The 13,244-nt window shown below is 37.4% G+C and overlaps 1 protein-coding gene across 28 annotated transcripts in view; it reads left to right on the forward strand.

Moving 5' to 3' along the window:
* Nucleotides 1-13,244, forward strand: part of ST7 (suppression of tumorigenicity 7) — a 284,115-nt gene that overhangs the window by 230,406 nt on the left and 40,465 nt on the right.

Consider the following 13,244-nt stretch of genomic DNA (forward strand, 5'->3'; position numbering starts at 1 on the left):
TTGGAAAGCCGAAAAAAGAAATGCCAGGGATTTTTACTTCTGATCAAAGGAAAAATTACTTCTTTGGGTTCATAGCAACTTCAGCCTCTCTGAACAGTTTGTCCTAGTAGAAATACAGATCTAAGCACTTTTGGATATTTACTCCGTTAAGTCATTTAGTGATTGCCCTAAATTTGGGGCAGAATCTTCTCTTGTTCTTCCCTTCTTTCTCAAAAGAACTAGGGACAGCTGGTCTTTCTTACAGTCACAAAAGTTATATAAATGCAACCACTATATCAAGATCATTTTTACTGATGCCATCAAGCCCATCCTAAATTAGCATTATTATCTGCCATCTGGTAATTTGCAGAGGGTATACTTTTTAGAACAGGACATGTTTCTAACATTGGAGGAAATACTTTCATCTCAGTAGATTGAAAACAGAAGTTCTAAGGAAAGTCATTAGGGAATCACTCTATGTTGAGACTATTCGGAGAAAAAGCCTTTTTGCTGATACTGTTTTGCAGAGTCAGCAAGTAGTTATAACTAAAAATTTCGTAAACCTTGTTTATTGCCCAGGGCCTTATAACTAGCACAAGTTATTCAGCTATCATCATAGTTCCTTTGAAATGGTTACTGGACACCCTGTCTTTTGGTTAGGCTGTTTTCCATTTATGTTTGAGGAATAAGTAAAAATAGGAAGGATGTGAGATGTCTGGAGGTCCAATGAGTAAAATCTATATTTATCAAACATTTCAAGTGTCAGTCTGTCCATACTTCCAAAACAGTGCTTTTCAGTTAAGTATATAGATGTGAATTTTGATGCCACAGGCACAAACATCTGAAATACCCATCTGAAAATACCCATCACAAAATTAGGCTGCATATTAGAAAGAAGATTTGGTATGCTGTTGGTTTCTAGTGACAGACTATAAACCTAGTCCACCTCCTTTCCCTGGGCTGGCTGTTACGGAAAAGATCATGGATACCAGGCAAGAGCTTAAAGAGAGTCGTTGTGAAAAGACTGGCAAATGAACCACATTGGTGCTTCAAAGAAGAAAATAATTATCAGCACTGATACTAATGGCTGTGACTTCATGCCTGTAAGCACAAGTCACTGAGAAATGGTGGTCTTACATAGCTTTGCACTGGATGCTCTGCAGATTTGGACACCAAGAGGTAGATCTGCCAAGAGGACTAGGCCTTTGAGGTTACTTTAGAACAAATGATAGACTGTTAGGGGATGAACTATATATTGCAGTGAGCAAAAGTTGTGACAATAGATGTCATTTCAGTGAGGACTATATGCATGACAAACTTCTGTCTCTGATGATGGAAGACCTTTGGTGAATGCATACATCTGTAATTCACATAGTTGGCACTTGCACAAACCCTCCAAATTTATGTTGGGTTTGGTAATCCTTATTGCCCAGTTATCATAATTTACCCAGGTAACATCCCTCCCCAGCCAGCCATTACCATCAGGGAAACTGCTGTGTTTGGCTTCAGGGCACCAGCCACAGAAGGGCCCTCTGACACAGACCTTCTGGGGTAATCCAGTCCAAAAGTTGCAAGTAACATCTGGTGTTTGGCTTTGTAGCGTAAGATGCATTTTTCTGGGTGTAGTTGAATGTGTAGTGCTTGTCCTTCCCCCTGCCCCAAATGACTAAGGTCATGTAGAACTTCCTAATTGAATCATTGAACTCCCAGGCGGCACATCTTTTTGAGATTCTTGTATATCAATCCCTTTTATTTCTTCAGTAAAATTTTTCCCTTTAGTTGGAAGGGGACCTCAGATTGGCTTTCTGGAGGTGGGGCAAAAAGACCTTATACTGCCTGGAATCAACAATAACAAAAATTTAAGCACAGAATCCTGTATGTCTATTGTTTTCTTTGCGTCATATCATAAACAAGTAAACTGATTAATCACATAATGGGACAGTAAGAACACATCACAATCCACAAACAGGTTATGAAGAAGAAATGGACTGCTTTTTAAATTTGTTTTCCGTTTTTGTTTGTTTGGTTGGTTCGTGCTTCCAAGAACATCTGTGAAGGCCAAACATGTTGGATTATAGGAGCTTCAAGTGTACCTGGTAGAAATGATATCAATTTGTTGCCTGACCAAGAAAAGGGATTCTTGGTACTTCATAATGTTAAAGGATAACAGGGAGTAAATAGGTTAATTTTTTTCAAATTATTTCAGCAAGGATCTATCAAGTCCTTATTATGCTGAAGTACTAACTTTTAGGTGCTTTAGATTCAGAGATAAATATAACCTATTCTCTGTCACCAAGAAGTTTTCAGTCTAGTGGAAAAAACAAAAATACAAAAATAAGGTGAAGTGAGATGAATCAGTGCTCAGTGAGTCTGTTTGAAATAAGCTGTGGGGAGTGCAGAGAAAGAAAGCCTTTGAGAGCAAGCTTGTGCCCCTTTCATCTCAACCCCTTTGTACTAAGGTAGTCATTGGGAACATCTGTGGTCAGTGAGTGACTCGATCTGTAAGATCCTACTACGATATAGTGTTCTCATTTGTGAGATGATTTGGGATTTATATATCTACTTGCTGCCACCTTTGAAAAAAATTTAGATTCATAGATATGAGAACTGACCCTGCATTGAAACTACATCTTGGTTGTTTTGGGAGATGAACAAAAGGATATCAGATCAAAAAGGTTATCATGGAAAACTGTTGTATCCTGTCTAAAGTTTTGCAACATAAGTTTTCCGAGGCCCATCTGATTGACAGTTTTACTCATAATTACAGACATTTCTTCCAAGATTATTGAATTAAAGTTTGACTGTTATGAACCACTTATGACTGTTGAAAATTCAAGAGTCATTCTCCCTAAGATGACCTTTTCTTTCAGCAGCATCATTCCAATAACGGCTCCTTAAGGAGTCAGAAGAGGTGTGGTTTTCCTTGTTTTTTCTACTTTCCTTCAACCTTGTTTCAGTTTTTACTTTATTGTTTTTTTCATCCTGCCCCACAATTTCATTCCACTGCTGTTTCAAATAGACATTGAGATTAGAGGACCAATACAATTTCAAACACTCTGCTGGAACTCTGTAAGCAAAGATAAATGCAGTACACATGTTGAGAAATAACAAGTTTCTGATTCCCTGTTAGAACGTACAACACTCATCAATGTTGGCTTCTGGGAGCTAAATTGGATGTAAATGTTTGCAAGTTGAAGGAAGCTAATATCAAGAGATTTGAGATTTTAGTATATTAATTTAGGATTTTATTCAGCAAACACTGAGCACCAGCTATATTTCAGACATTGTTTTTTGTTGTGGGTGCAAAGTGATGAAACAGCCTAGCTTTTACTCCTAAATCACACCATGTACGTAGGACAGGGAAATAAGAGAACAGACAGTTGCTGTAAAGTATAAAGATTGTGATGCACTTTAGCCCAAGATGGAAGGGGCACCGCAGGCAGCAAGGAGGAGCGAGGGGAGCCTTCCCCTTGGGGGTGGTGTCTGAACCGCACAGGAAAGTTGCTTGGGGCAAGGAGAGCATATTGAAAGGTGCAGAGGCGCAACTGGCATGACTTATTTGGAGAATTGTCTGTATCCCTTAGAGCAGAGGAATGAGGAGGGATGCAGTGAAGGGAAGAAGATGACTTGGGTGAGTTAGCCGGGGATGTGGGGTGGTAGAGGGACTGGATTAAAATCCAAGCTTGCATTTTATTTTATGGGCCCTGGAGAGGCCTGGAGGCAGTTTCAGAAAGGGCTTCAGTCCAGCCCAGAGTGAAGTGGGTGGCACAGTACATTCACACCGTGCCCCTTTTGAGTGGAGGTACTTGAGAGATCACAGTGGGAAAGCACTCAGGTGTGGAAGAGTGGAGTGCCACTGCAGCAGGCTGGTGAGGTGATCTCCCACACTACAGTGGAACACATTCTGTCCTGGAGGGAGACATTTGTGAGGTTTTCTGAGCATTGGTGTAAAAGAGTTAGAATTTGGTTTTTCTTTCTTAAGCAACAAGTAGGAATCCTAGTGCAGAAACTTTTGTCTCCTGGGTGGGAAAACTTACTTGAAACTATAACCACTTCATTTCATTTGCTCTCGGGTAATCTCTTTACAGGACATTGAGCCCTATGTAAAACCACCATCACCCACAGACAATCTTTCAAGGGAGCGTAACTAAGGGTGAAGAGCCTGTCAGGACCCATGTCACCCATCAGTGCCCACCTACTTCTGCTGAGTTGTAACAATGACATGAGGAAAAAAAATGCGGAAGAGGGGAACAGGTGGCATGTCCAGCTGTACTTTCTGTAAAGGCTGTGAATTTGAAGATAGGAGAGGACATGATGTGAATGCCTGTATAAATCTCACTTGCTAAAGCAAACCATCTGAAAAATTCCTGCCTTGTTGATACTTCAGTTACTACTAAAATAGACAAAGCATGAGAATAATACCATGGATTTAATTCTTACCAAAAAGGAAGAAGCTTAAGAGAAGGAGACCATATTATCCTGTAGCTCTAGTTTAAAAAAAAAAAAAAAGGAATATTAGGCACAGGTGTACCTTGAATCTGAAACAAACAAAAGTAACAAAAAGTGAAAGCCATGCTCTTTGTTGTTGTTGTTTTGAGACGGGGTATAGCTCTGTTGCCCAGGCTGGAGTGCAGTGGCATGATCACAGCTTACTGCAGTCTCAACTTCCCACGCTCAAGTGATCCTCCCACCTCAGCCTCCCAAGTAGCTGGGACTACAGGTGTGAACCACCACACCTGGCCAATTTTTTCTAGAGGTGAGATCTCACTATGTCGCCTAGGTTGGTCTTGAATTCCTGGGCTCAAGTGATCCTCTTGCCTTGGCCTCCCAAAGTGCTGGGATTACAGGTGTGAGCCACCACACCCAGCCTTTTATTTGTTTATTTTAATGCAGAGGAAAGATAAATATGAACCCACAAACAGAATTTCAATTAATATAACTTTGTGCTGAGACTATTTGGCATAGGAGATACAGAGAGTTTTTTTTAAACTGGAAAATGGTTCATGAAGGATGGAAGACTAAAAGTGGAAATTGTAGTTACTCCCAATGGATAAAAGTGTAAGGAAACATAAATGATTAAAGTGTATGAAAAGATCAGAATGACAAATAGCTAAATAAGTATATACAAGTCAGGTATAAACTTGTAAGCAGGTTTTCAGGGTGGCTAAAGACCGGAGGAAGCTAAAGTCTCACACATTACAGGATTTAATGTGTGACTCTGTTGTCCAAACAAAACAGTGAAGAATGACAGGGAAAGTAAAAGCAAGTGTCACACTAACTATGGAATGGTGACAAGGACGTGGTCAGTTCTGCCACTCATTTGTTGGGTGGCTCTTAAGAAAATCATTTAACTTTGCTGGGTCCATATTTCTCATCTATAAAAGAAAAAGATTTTGGGAGGTTGATCTTGGCAGTCCTGTACTGTTGTTCAGTTTTTTGTCTGTATCTTGCAGTAGTACTGTTTTGAGCAGAAAATATTGTATTAATACATTGCTGACGTACAATTATTCATTCCTATTTTATATTTCCCTTTAGTACTTTCTACTTTTTAAAAGAATGTGTCAAATAAGTCAATCCCAACCAAATTGTAGAAATGATTATGTGGCTTTTGACCACAAGAAAAAAGGAGGTAGTTGGGGATCTAACATGGATTTATTAAGACAGTTGTGTCAAATAAACACTGATGAGATAGTGGATGTGAAAATATTGGTAGTCTATACAATAGTATTTAAATGTTTATCTTATTAGTGTAAATGACCCTTTTCCTTCGTGTTTCTGAAATAGGAGAACACCATAAATGTGTTTACATCTTTATTTAAACAAAACATTTGGTAATATTTTAAATGCTGTCCTTTCAGGTACCATGGAGCAATATGGATATAATACCTAATTAATAAGTGGTTGCAGACATATCATTGCAGACTGTTGCAAATTGAGGGTGATCTCTAGAATCCTATTTCTAGATTCTGTGGTTGGTATTGCCATGGGCAGTATTTCTAAAAATCAGATCTTGGAAACTACATAGCACAGTTTAAAATCATGTGCTCAGGTTTGTTCTCGATTTGTGATATTGGCATATTTCTTAACCATTCTATGCTTCATTTACCCCACCTATAAAGCAGGGATAACAGTCCTACCTCATAGGACTGCTCTGAGAATTAAATAGGATAATATATATAACTGATTAACACCAGTGCCTAGCAGTTAGCCTTTGGTAAGTGTTAGCAGTCATTTTGATGATGATAATGATCATATGGGGAAGAAGATTTGGAGGAAGCACAACTGTGTGTGGTAGCTTGAATCAGAAAAATGACTAATAGGCTGGAATGATGGGCTGAGGCTGAAATTATTAAAATTTAATGGCTCAGATTTAATTTTAAGATTTGAAATGTAATGGAGTCAGATGTGAAATCCTGCCTATAGGTTTTTTTTTGTTGTTGTTGTTGTTGTTGTTTTAATGTTCATGGCTTACATAAAAGGGAGAAAAGACCTGACTTTGGCTGAAGTCTGTTTGAATAGAATTGCGGGGGCGAGGGTGGGGATGTTGTTGACCACGCAGTCAAAGAACAGACAAAGAGTCCCAGCTGCTCAACACCAGGGCGTTCTAGCTGGTATTCAGAGACGTGGAGCGGCGCAGCTCCTCAGATGGCACGTTTCCCCGAGCTCTCTACTGCTCAGTTTGGGGGATTTAGAGGATTGTTTTCATTTCTAATTCTCATATTTTGAAATCACCTGTGGCCAGGTAACAAAAATAGATGAGAAGTTCTGAAGAATATGTCAGGTGAGGAACTGGAGGTATTTATCCTAGAGAAAATTGCTATAGAAGAGATATTTTAACCATCTTAATGCTTGAAAGATTGACAAACAATGATCAGATTCTGTTTTCTTGTGGAAGGTGCAAGTGATTTTTAGATAAAGATTTGTAGAGAGAATGGAGTGGGGCAGAATGATAAAAGGCAAGTAAAATGTTATGGAGGTCAGATTGGTATCTTCAGGTGACCACAAGATTTCAGGTTTTATTTTGTTTTGTTTTAATTTTTATTGGCTGGGTGCGGTGGCTCAGGCCTGTAATCCCAGCATTTTGGGAGGCCAAGGTGTGCGGATCACTTGAGGTCAGGAGTTCGAGACCAGCTTGGCCAACATGGTGAAACCCTGTCTCTACTAAAAATACAAAAATTAGTCAGGCGTGGTCATGTGCACCTATAGTTCCAGCTACTTGGGAGGCTGAGGCACAAGAATTGCTTGAACCCGGGAAGTGGAGGTTGTAGTGAGGGAGATTGTGCTACTGCACTCCAGCCTGGGTGACAGAGTGAGACTCTGTCTCAAAAAAAAAAAAAAAAAATATATATATATATATGTATATAATTGAGGCATAAATTACATATAATTACATGTACAACTCTTAAGTACAGAGGGATGATTTTTCACTTATATATATACCCATATGACTGTTACCCAGAATGAAACGGAACTTTCTGAAATCTCAGAAGGTTGCCTCATACTCCCTTCCAGCCAATAACTGCCCTCCAGCCCAGCAGTAACCACTTGCCTTACTTTTATCACAATATATTAGTTTTGCAAACTTCACACAATCACTTTGGAACACTGTCTAACAGTTTCCAGTAAAGTTAAACAGACATCTATCTTCAGATCCAGCAATCCTATTTTTAGTTACATATCCCTGAGAAATGAGTTTTGTTAAGCTTACACAAAAATGATCACAGCAGCTTTTTTCATAACAGTCTGAAGTGGGAAAACAATTCAAATGTCCTTCAGCAAAAGAATAGATAAACATGTGGTGTATCCACACAATGAAATATTACTTAGCAATGAAAAAGAATGAATGACTGATCCATGTTTTGAGATTCAACATGGATGAATCTCAAAAACAGCATGCTAAGTGAAAGGAACCAGACAAAAATGAGTACAAAAATGAGTCTGATTCCATTTGTGTGAAGTTCAGGATTACAACTTTTAATGAAAGACTTTCATGACAATTTAATTTTGCATGCCTGAGATGTTTGGGGAAATTTCTTCTCCTTTCAGAAAAACATTTCTACAAAACATAAGATGGCAAAGAGGTGGAAGAAAAATTAATACTGGCAGTTCAGCTTTGCCTAAGTGAGAAACATTTACTTAGCATTCCTTGTTTCTGCAGTGAGTAATGGATTATGTGATACCTCATTATTTCCTTTCCTTTTGTTTGCTCTTTGGATTCTAATTCGTAAGAGGTAATAATGTAGCTAAATGCCACTTACAAAAGTCAGAAGGCCACTGCAGAGTCAGTGTGTTCATACAAAATCAAACTGACTTAGAATTATTTTGAGTTGCTTACTCAAAGTAAAATTTCTGAATAAATTACAGGCAATATTGGAAAGTGGATGATTTGTTCTTATTGCCACCATTTCAATCACTACTGGTAGCCACTCTATTCATCTTATCATTTTATCCATTTCCGTAGTGATAAAAGCATGAAGTCATAGCAGGCAGACAGAACAGTACAGAACAGATTAGTGATCACCGGGGGACATGTATGAGGAAGGACAGGGAGAGTACAAATACAAAGGGGTAGCACCAGGGAGTTCCTCTGTGGTAATGGAACAGTTCTGTATTTTGGTGTGGTTACATGAATCTAGTTATGGGATGAAATTGGATAGACATGCACACTTGATTGTATATAAAAAATGGTGAAAATGAACAAGGTCTGTAGTGTACCCAATAGTACTCTAGCAATGTCAATTTCTTGTTTTTTGATATTATACTACAGTTATATAAAATACCACCATTGGGAGAAGCTGAGTGAAACATTTACAGGACTCTGTGTATATTTTTATAAATTTCTGGAAACCTATAATTATGTCAAAATATTAAGTTTAAAAATTATAGGCAGCAATAACCAAGCTTCCCCCTTTTTTGTGGGGTGAGGTGGGAATGAAAGAGGAGGTGCTCATGGGGCAGGCAGCCTAAATAATTTCTCCTAGAGGAGAGTATATATGGTTCTTGTTAATGGTGAGCCAAACATCAGTTCCTGCCACTGGTTTAGATGTTAGGCAGTTATTAGATTAAAATATGGCTAATAAGGTAACTGTACCATAGTGGGCACACTGTAAATAGAACACACTAACTTTCACAAGAGTATGTGAAAGTTACATCTGATAGATCTCCGGGCCGACAGCACCTCATGTGATAAATTCTACGTTTGTCTATGCTGTCGGTATCTGGCTCCACCAATGTATTTGCCCATGAACTTGCTTCAGGCAATTTATAGAACAGAATTCTTCCCTCTAGCATCATTATCTGCTAAAAAAAAAAAAATACAAAAAAAAACAGTTTTTGCATGTACATGACAGAAAGCTTTGGAAATACAGATAAACAGTGGGAAAAATTGCCTATAATCTTGCCATGCAGAAATAACCACCACCAATGGAGTAGTCCTCCCTTATCCTTAGGGCATATGTTCTAAAACCTCCAGTGAATGCCTGAAACCATGGAGAATACTGAACCCTGTATACACAATATTTTTTCATGTACATATATGCTTATGATAAAATTTAATTTATAAATTAGGCACAGTAAGCTGGATGCGGTGGCTCACGCCTGTAATCCCAGCACTTTGGGAGGCCAAGGTGGGTGGATCACGAGGTTGGAGTTCGAGACCAGCCTGACCAACATGGTGAAACCCCGTCTCTACTAAAAATACAAAAATCAGCCGGGCGTGGTGGTGCATGCCTGTAATCTCAGCTACTCAGGAGGCTGAGGCAGGAGAATTGCTTGACCCAGGAGACAGAGCTTGCAGTGAGCCGAGATCGAGCCATTATACTCCAGCCTGGGTAACAGAGCGAGACTCTGTCTCAAAAAATAAATAAATGAAATAATAAATAAATAATAAATAAATAAATTAGGCACAGTAAGAGATTAACAATAACTAATAAATAGAACACTTATAACAATATGTCATAAAAGTTATGTGAATGTGGCCCCTCCTTCTTGTCATTCTACTTACTACATACTGTGGTCATAACTTTTGCAGTTTTGAGGTACAACAGTGAAACTAACAAATTTCTTTTCCTTTTTCACGATTCACATGATTCATTCCTGCTGTAGATCTTAGCAGCCTCGGTGTATGATTTTTTTCTTTTTTTATTAAGTTGAGAAGTTTCACCTTTTCGTTTAATGGAAGCACCTTACATCTTCTCTTTGGCCTATCCAAATTGCCAGCATCACTATACTTGCCCTTTGCGGCCATTATGCAATAAAATAAGGGTTACTTGAACACAAGCACAGTGATAACTATGACAGCACTGTGATAACTATGATAATGCATGTGGCCACAAAGTAACTGATGGGCAGTAGCATCTACATTGTGGATGTGCTGGACGAAGGGATGATTCACATCCTAGGTTGGATGGAGCAGGACAGTAACAAGATCCCATCACACTACTCAGAATGGCATGCTGTTTAAAACATAAAGTATTCGTTTCTGGAATTTTCCAGTTAATATCTTCAGACTGCAGTTGACTGTGGACAACTGAAACCACAGAAAGTGAAACTACTGATAAAGGTAGTCTACAATATTTGGTGCATATTATTCCAATCTTTTTCTTTGTGTATATAAATGCTTTTAAAGATGAATATTAAAGCATACTTTTTATAAACTTATTAATGTGTGCACAATACATTTCCCCCAGATCATTCAGTACCTTTCCACCACCACCATGATTTAATGACTGCATGGAATTGTACCCTGTGAATGTACTTACAGCGTGTTAACCAGTCTATAATTGGACATTGGGCCATTTCCAGTATTCCATTAGAAACAATGTTGTGATGAACAATCTTTGTGCACATTAATGATTATTTCCTAGGATAAAGTCTTAGAAGTGGAATTGCTGAGTAGGCAAAACGTAAGAGCTTTCCATTTATATTGCCTAAGTGCTCTGCAGAAAAATATGCATCACTTTCAAAAATGAAAATTGTAAACCAAAACCTATCTGAACAACAAGACGCTCTATGTGAAGGGAAATTTAGGATCAGTTTCTTTAGAGTGATTCATCCCTCCTTAGAGGCAAATTGCTATTACCAAATAGATGTAATGTTTTTACAGAAAAAAGAATAACATTGAAAATATCTAAATAAACAAGCTATGCAAGAATATTTTGCTATTTTCTATTTTTCTTAATCAGTGGGAACAAAATAACTCACTAGCATAAAAAGATAAATAGAATGAAATGCCACCAATGGGGAATGGGGTATTTTCATAGAGCTACATTTCCCTGTTTCCTCATTTGATATTGATTAAAATATATTTTTGGTTATTTTTAAGCATTTTTCTTGTGCACATATACTACTTAATAAAGGAGAAGGAGCAAACATTTAAAAAATGGAGAAAATGTACTGTAGTCGTCATATGTTGCTGAATGCTGTTGCATTTTTCTAGTTGTGAATGTCCTGTCTATGCTAGTGGGAATGGGGGTCAGGATTCTAGATTAAAGATTACCTTTGATTAGGCATCTCTAGTCATTTGCTGGAACACCTCAATTGTATCTCTTTCTGTATTTCTCTCTGGGTGAAAGTGTTCATTTGATTGATTAGGTAACCATCAAACACAACTTGATCTTTCTTGTTGAGCAGCTAAGTCCTTAAAAAGAGGCTCCTTCTCATGCTGCCACCTTCAAATAATTATGATCATTGTTTTCGGAAACAAGGCTTGGGTAACTTTAAAATCAAAAGTCTGAACTTTTAAGTAGGCCATGTATCATCTAGTTTTTTTTATTAGCTTCAAATAACAATCAATGAGTATACCCAAAAAACAGGATATTTCATTTTTGTATTGATTCCCCACACTGGAAAGCTGTTAAATGTTTAGATGCTGGAAAAGCAACAAGACTAATCCATGAGTGTCTGGCATTTTTTTCTTCCTAACTGTAAGTGCACCATTTTATATAGTATGTATGTGGTGGTGACATTTTGCTTGAAAATAGTTTATGAGATTAAGGGTACAAAGACCTCTTTTCCTTTCAATTCTGTGCTGATATTTTCTATGATTGTGTTTTATCAATGTCATTGAAATTTCCCTCAAAGAGAAGTTCCTTAGGAATCTCCTTGGAATTGGCATTAAATACTCTTTATTGAAAGAGAGATTGGTTTTCTTTTATGAAATTGTTTTCTTCTGCCTCTGTCTATTGGCTAATTATGGGACTTCCCTTTTTCATTTCTACTTTAATGTAATCCTTTCTAAGTTGAAAACAGCCTTGCAAAGAAACTTGCAGGGCATTCCAGGTGCAAAGAGTTCCTCTAACCTAGAATGAATTTTGCAGCATCTGGGAATGGCATATTTTTACCTGTTCTGAATTAAAGTATTTCTGTGTTATAGTGTAAATTTGGTTGCAAGTATTAAATACTAACTCCTATTCTGGAAAGAATGCAATCATACTTTAAGAACATGTTTTTCACCCAAAGGAATGCCCTCTTTGAGTTTATCTACTCTCACTTGTACCCTGTGCTTTCACTTTCCTGTAAACTCATTATCTGAACCCCACTCCCACCCTGGCCTTTCTGTACTTTTTGTAAAATTGAAAGGAACTGTTTTTCCTGGTGACGAGTGAGTCTTCATATGAAAGGAGATTTATGATAGGTTGGCATGAGCAAAAATTGTGTAGTTTCCTAAAGATTTCATACATATACTGTTTAAAAGTTATATATCTTTAATTATATATTAGATATATATGTATATCTCCTTGACTTTGACTTTTACATTTTTAACAAGCACTATTAAAAATTGAATGTAAACTTGAAATTTAATGCAAAAGAAATGTAGTTTAAATCTGACCACTAAAGAATCATTCATTTGGCTATGTCTTTTTTTAATCTAGATTTTTTTCTTCAATTAGTATTTCATACACCTGTCGAGAAATTTTGATAAGTGACAAAGACACTTTCACATCAAGGATATTCATGTGATATCTAAATTTATATATTTATAGCTATAATCTGCTTCAACTCAACATACAAAAATTCATATTTTAAAATAGAAGGTGATTGCTTAAGAGTCAGCCTGGTGGACATGAATTATTCATAAAAATACAACCTACCCTTAGTTTCACATACTGTGTTGATACAGTAAGGAATAGCTGAAATTCTTTTGTAACATATGTATTAAAATATTCTTCATTTATGCTTTATTACACTTAAATGTGATTAAAATGCTAGTGTATTGAAAATTATTGCTCTTTGTTACCTACAAACTTATGTGTTCCTACTTTCTT

Source organism: Macaca mulatta, chromosome 3 (assembly GCF_049350105.2).
Source record: "Macaca mulatta isolate MMU2019108-1 chromosome 3, T2T-MMU8v2.0, whole genome shotgun sequence".
Taxonomy (NCBI): Eukaryota; Metazoa; Chordata; class Mammalia; order Primates; family Cercopithecidae; genus Macaca; species Macaca mulatta.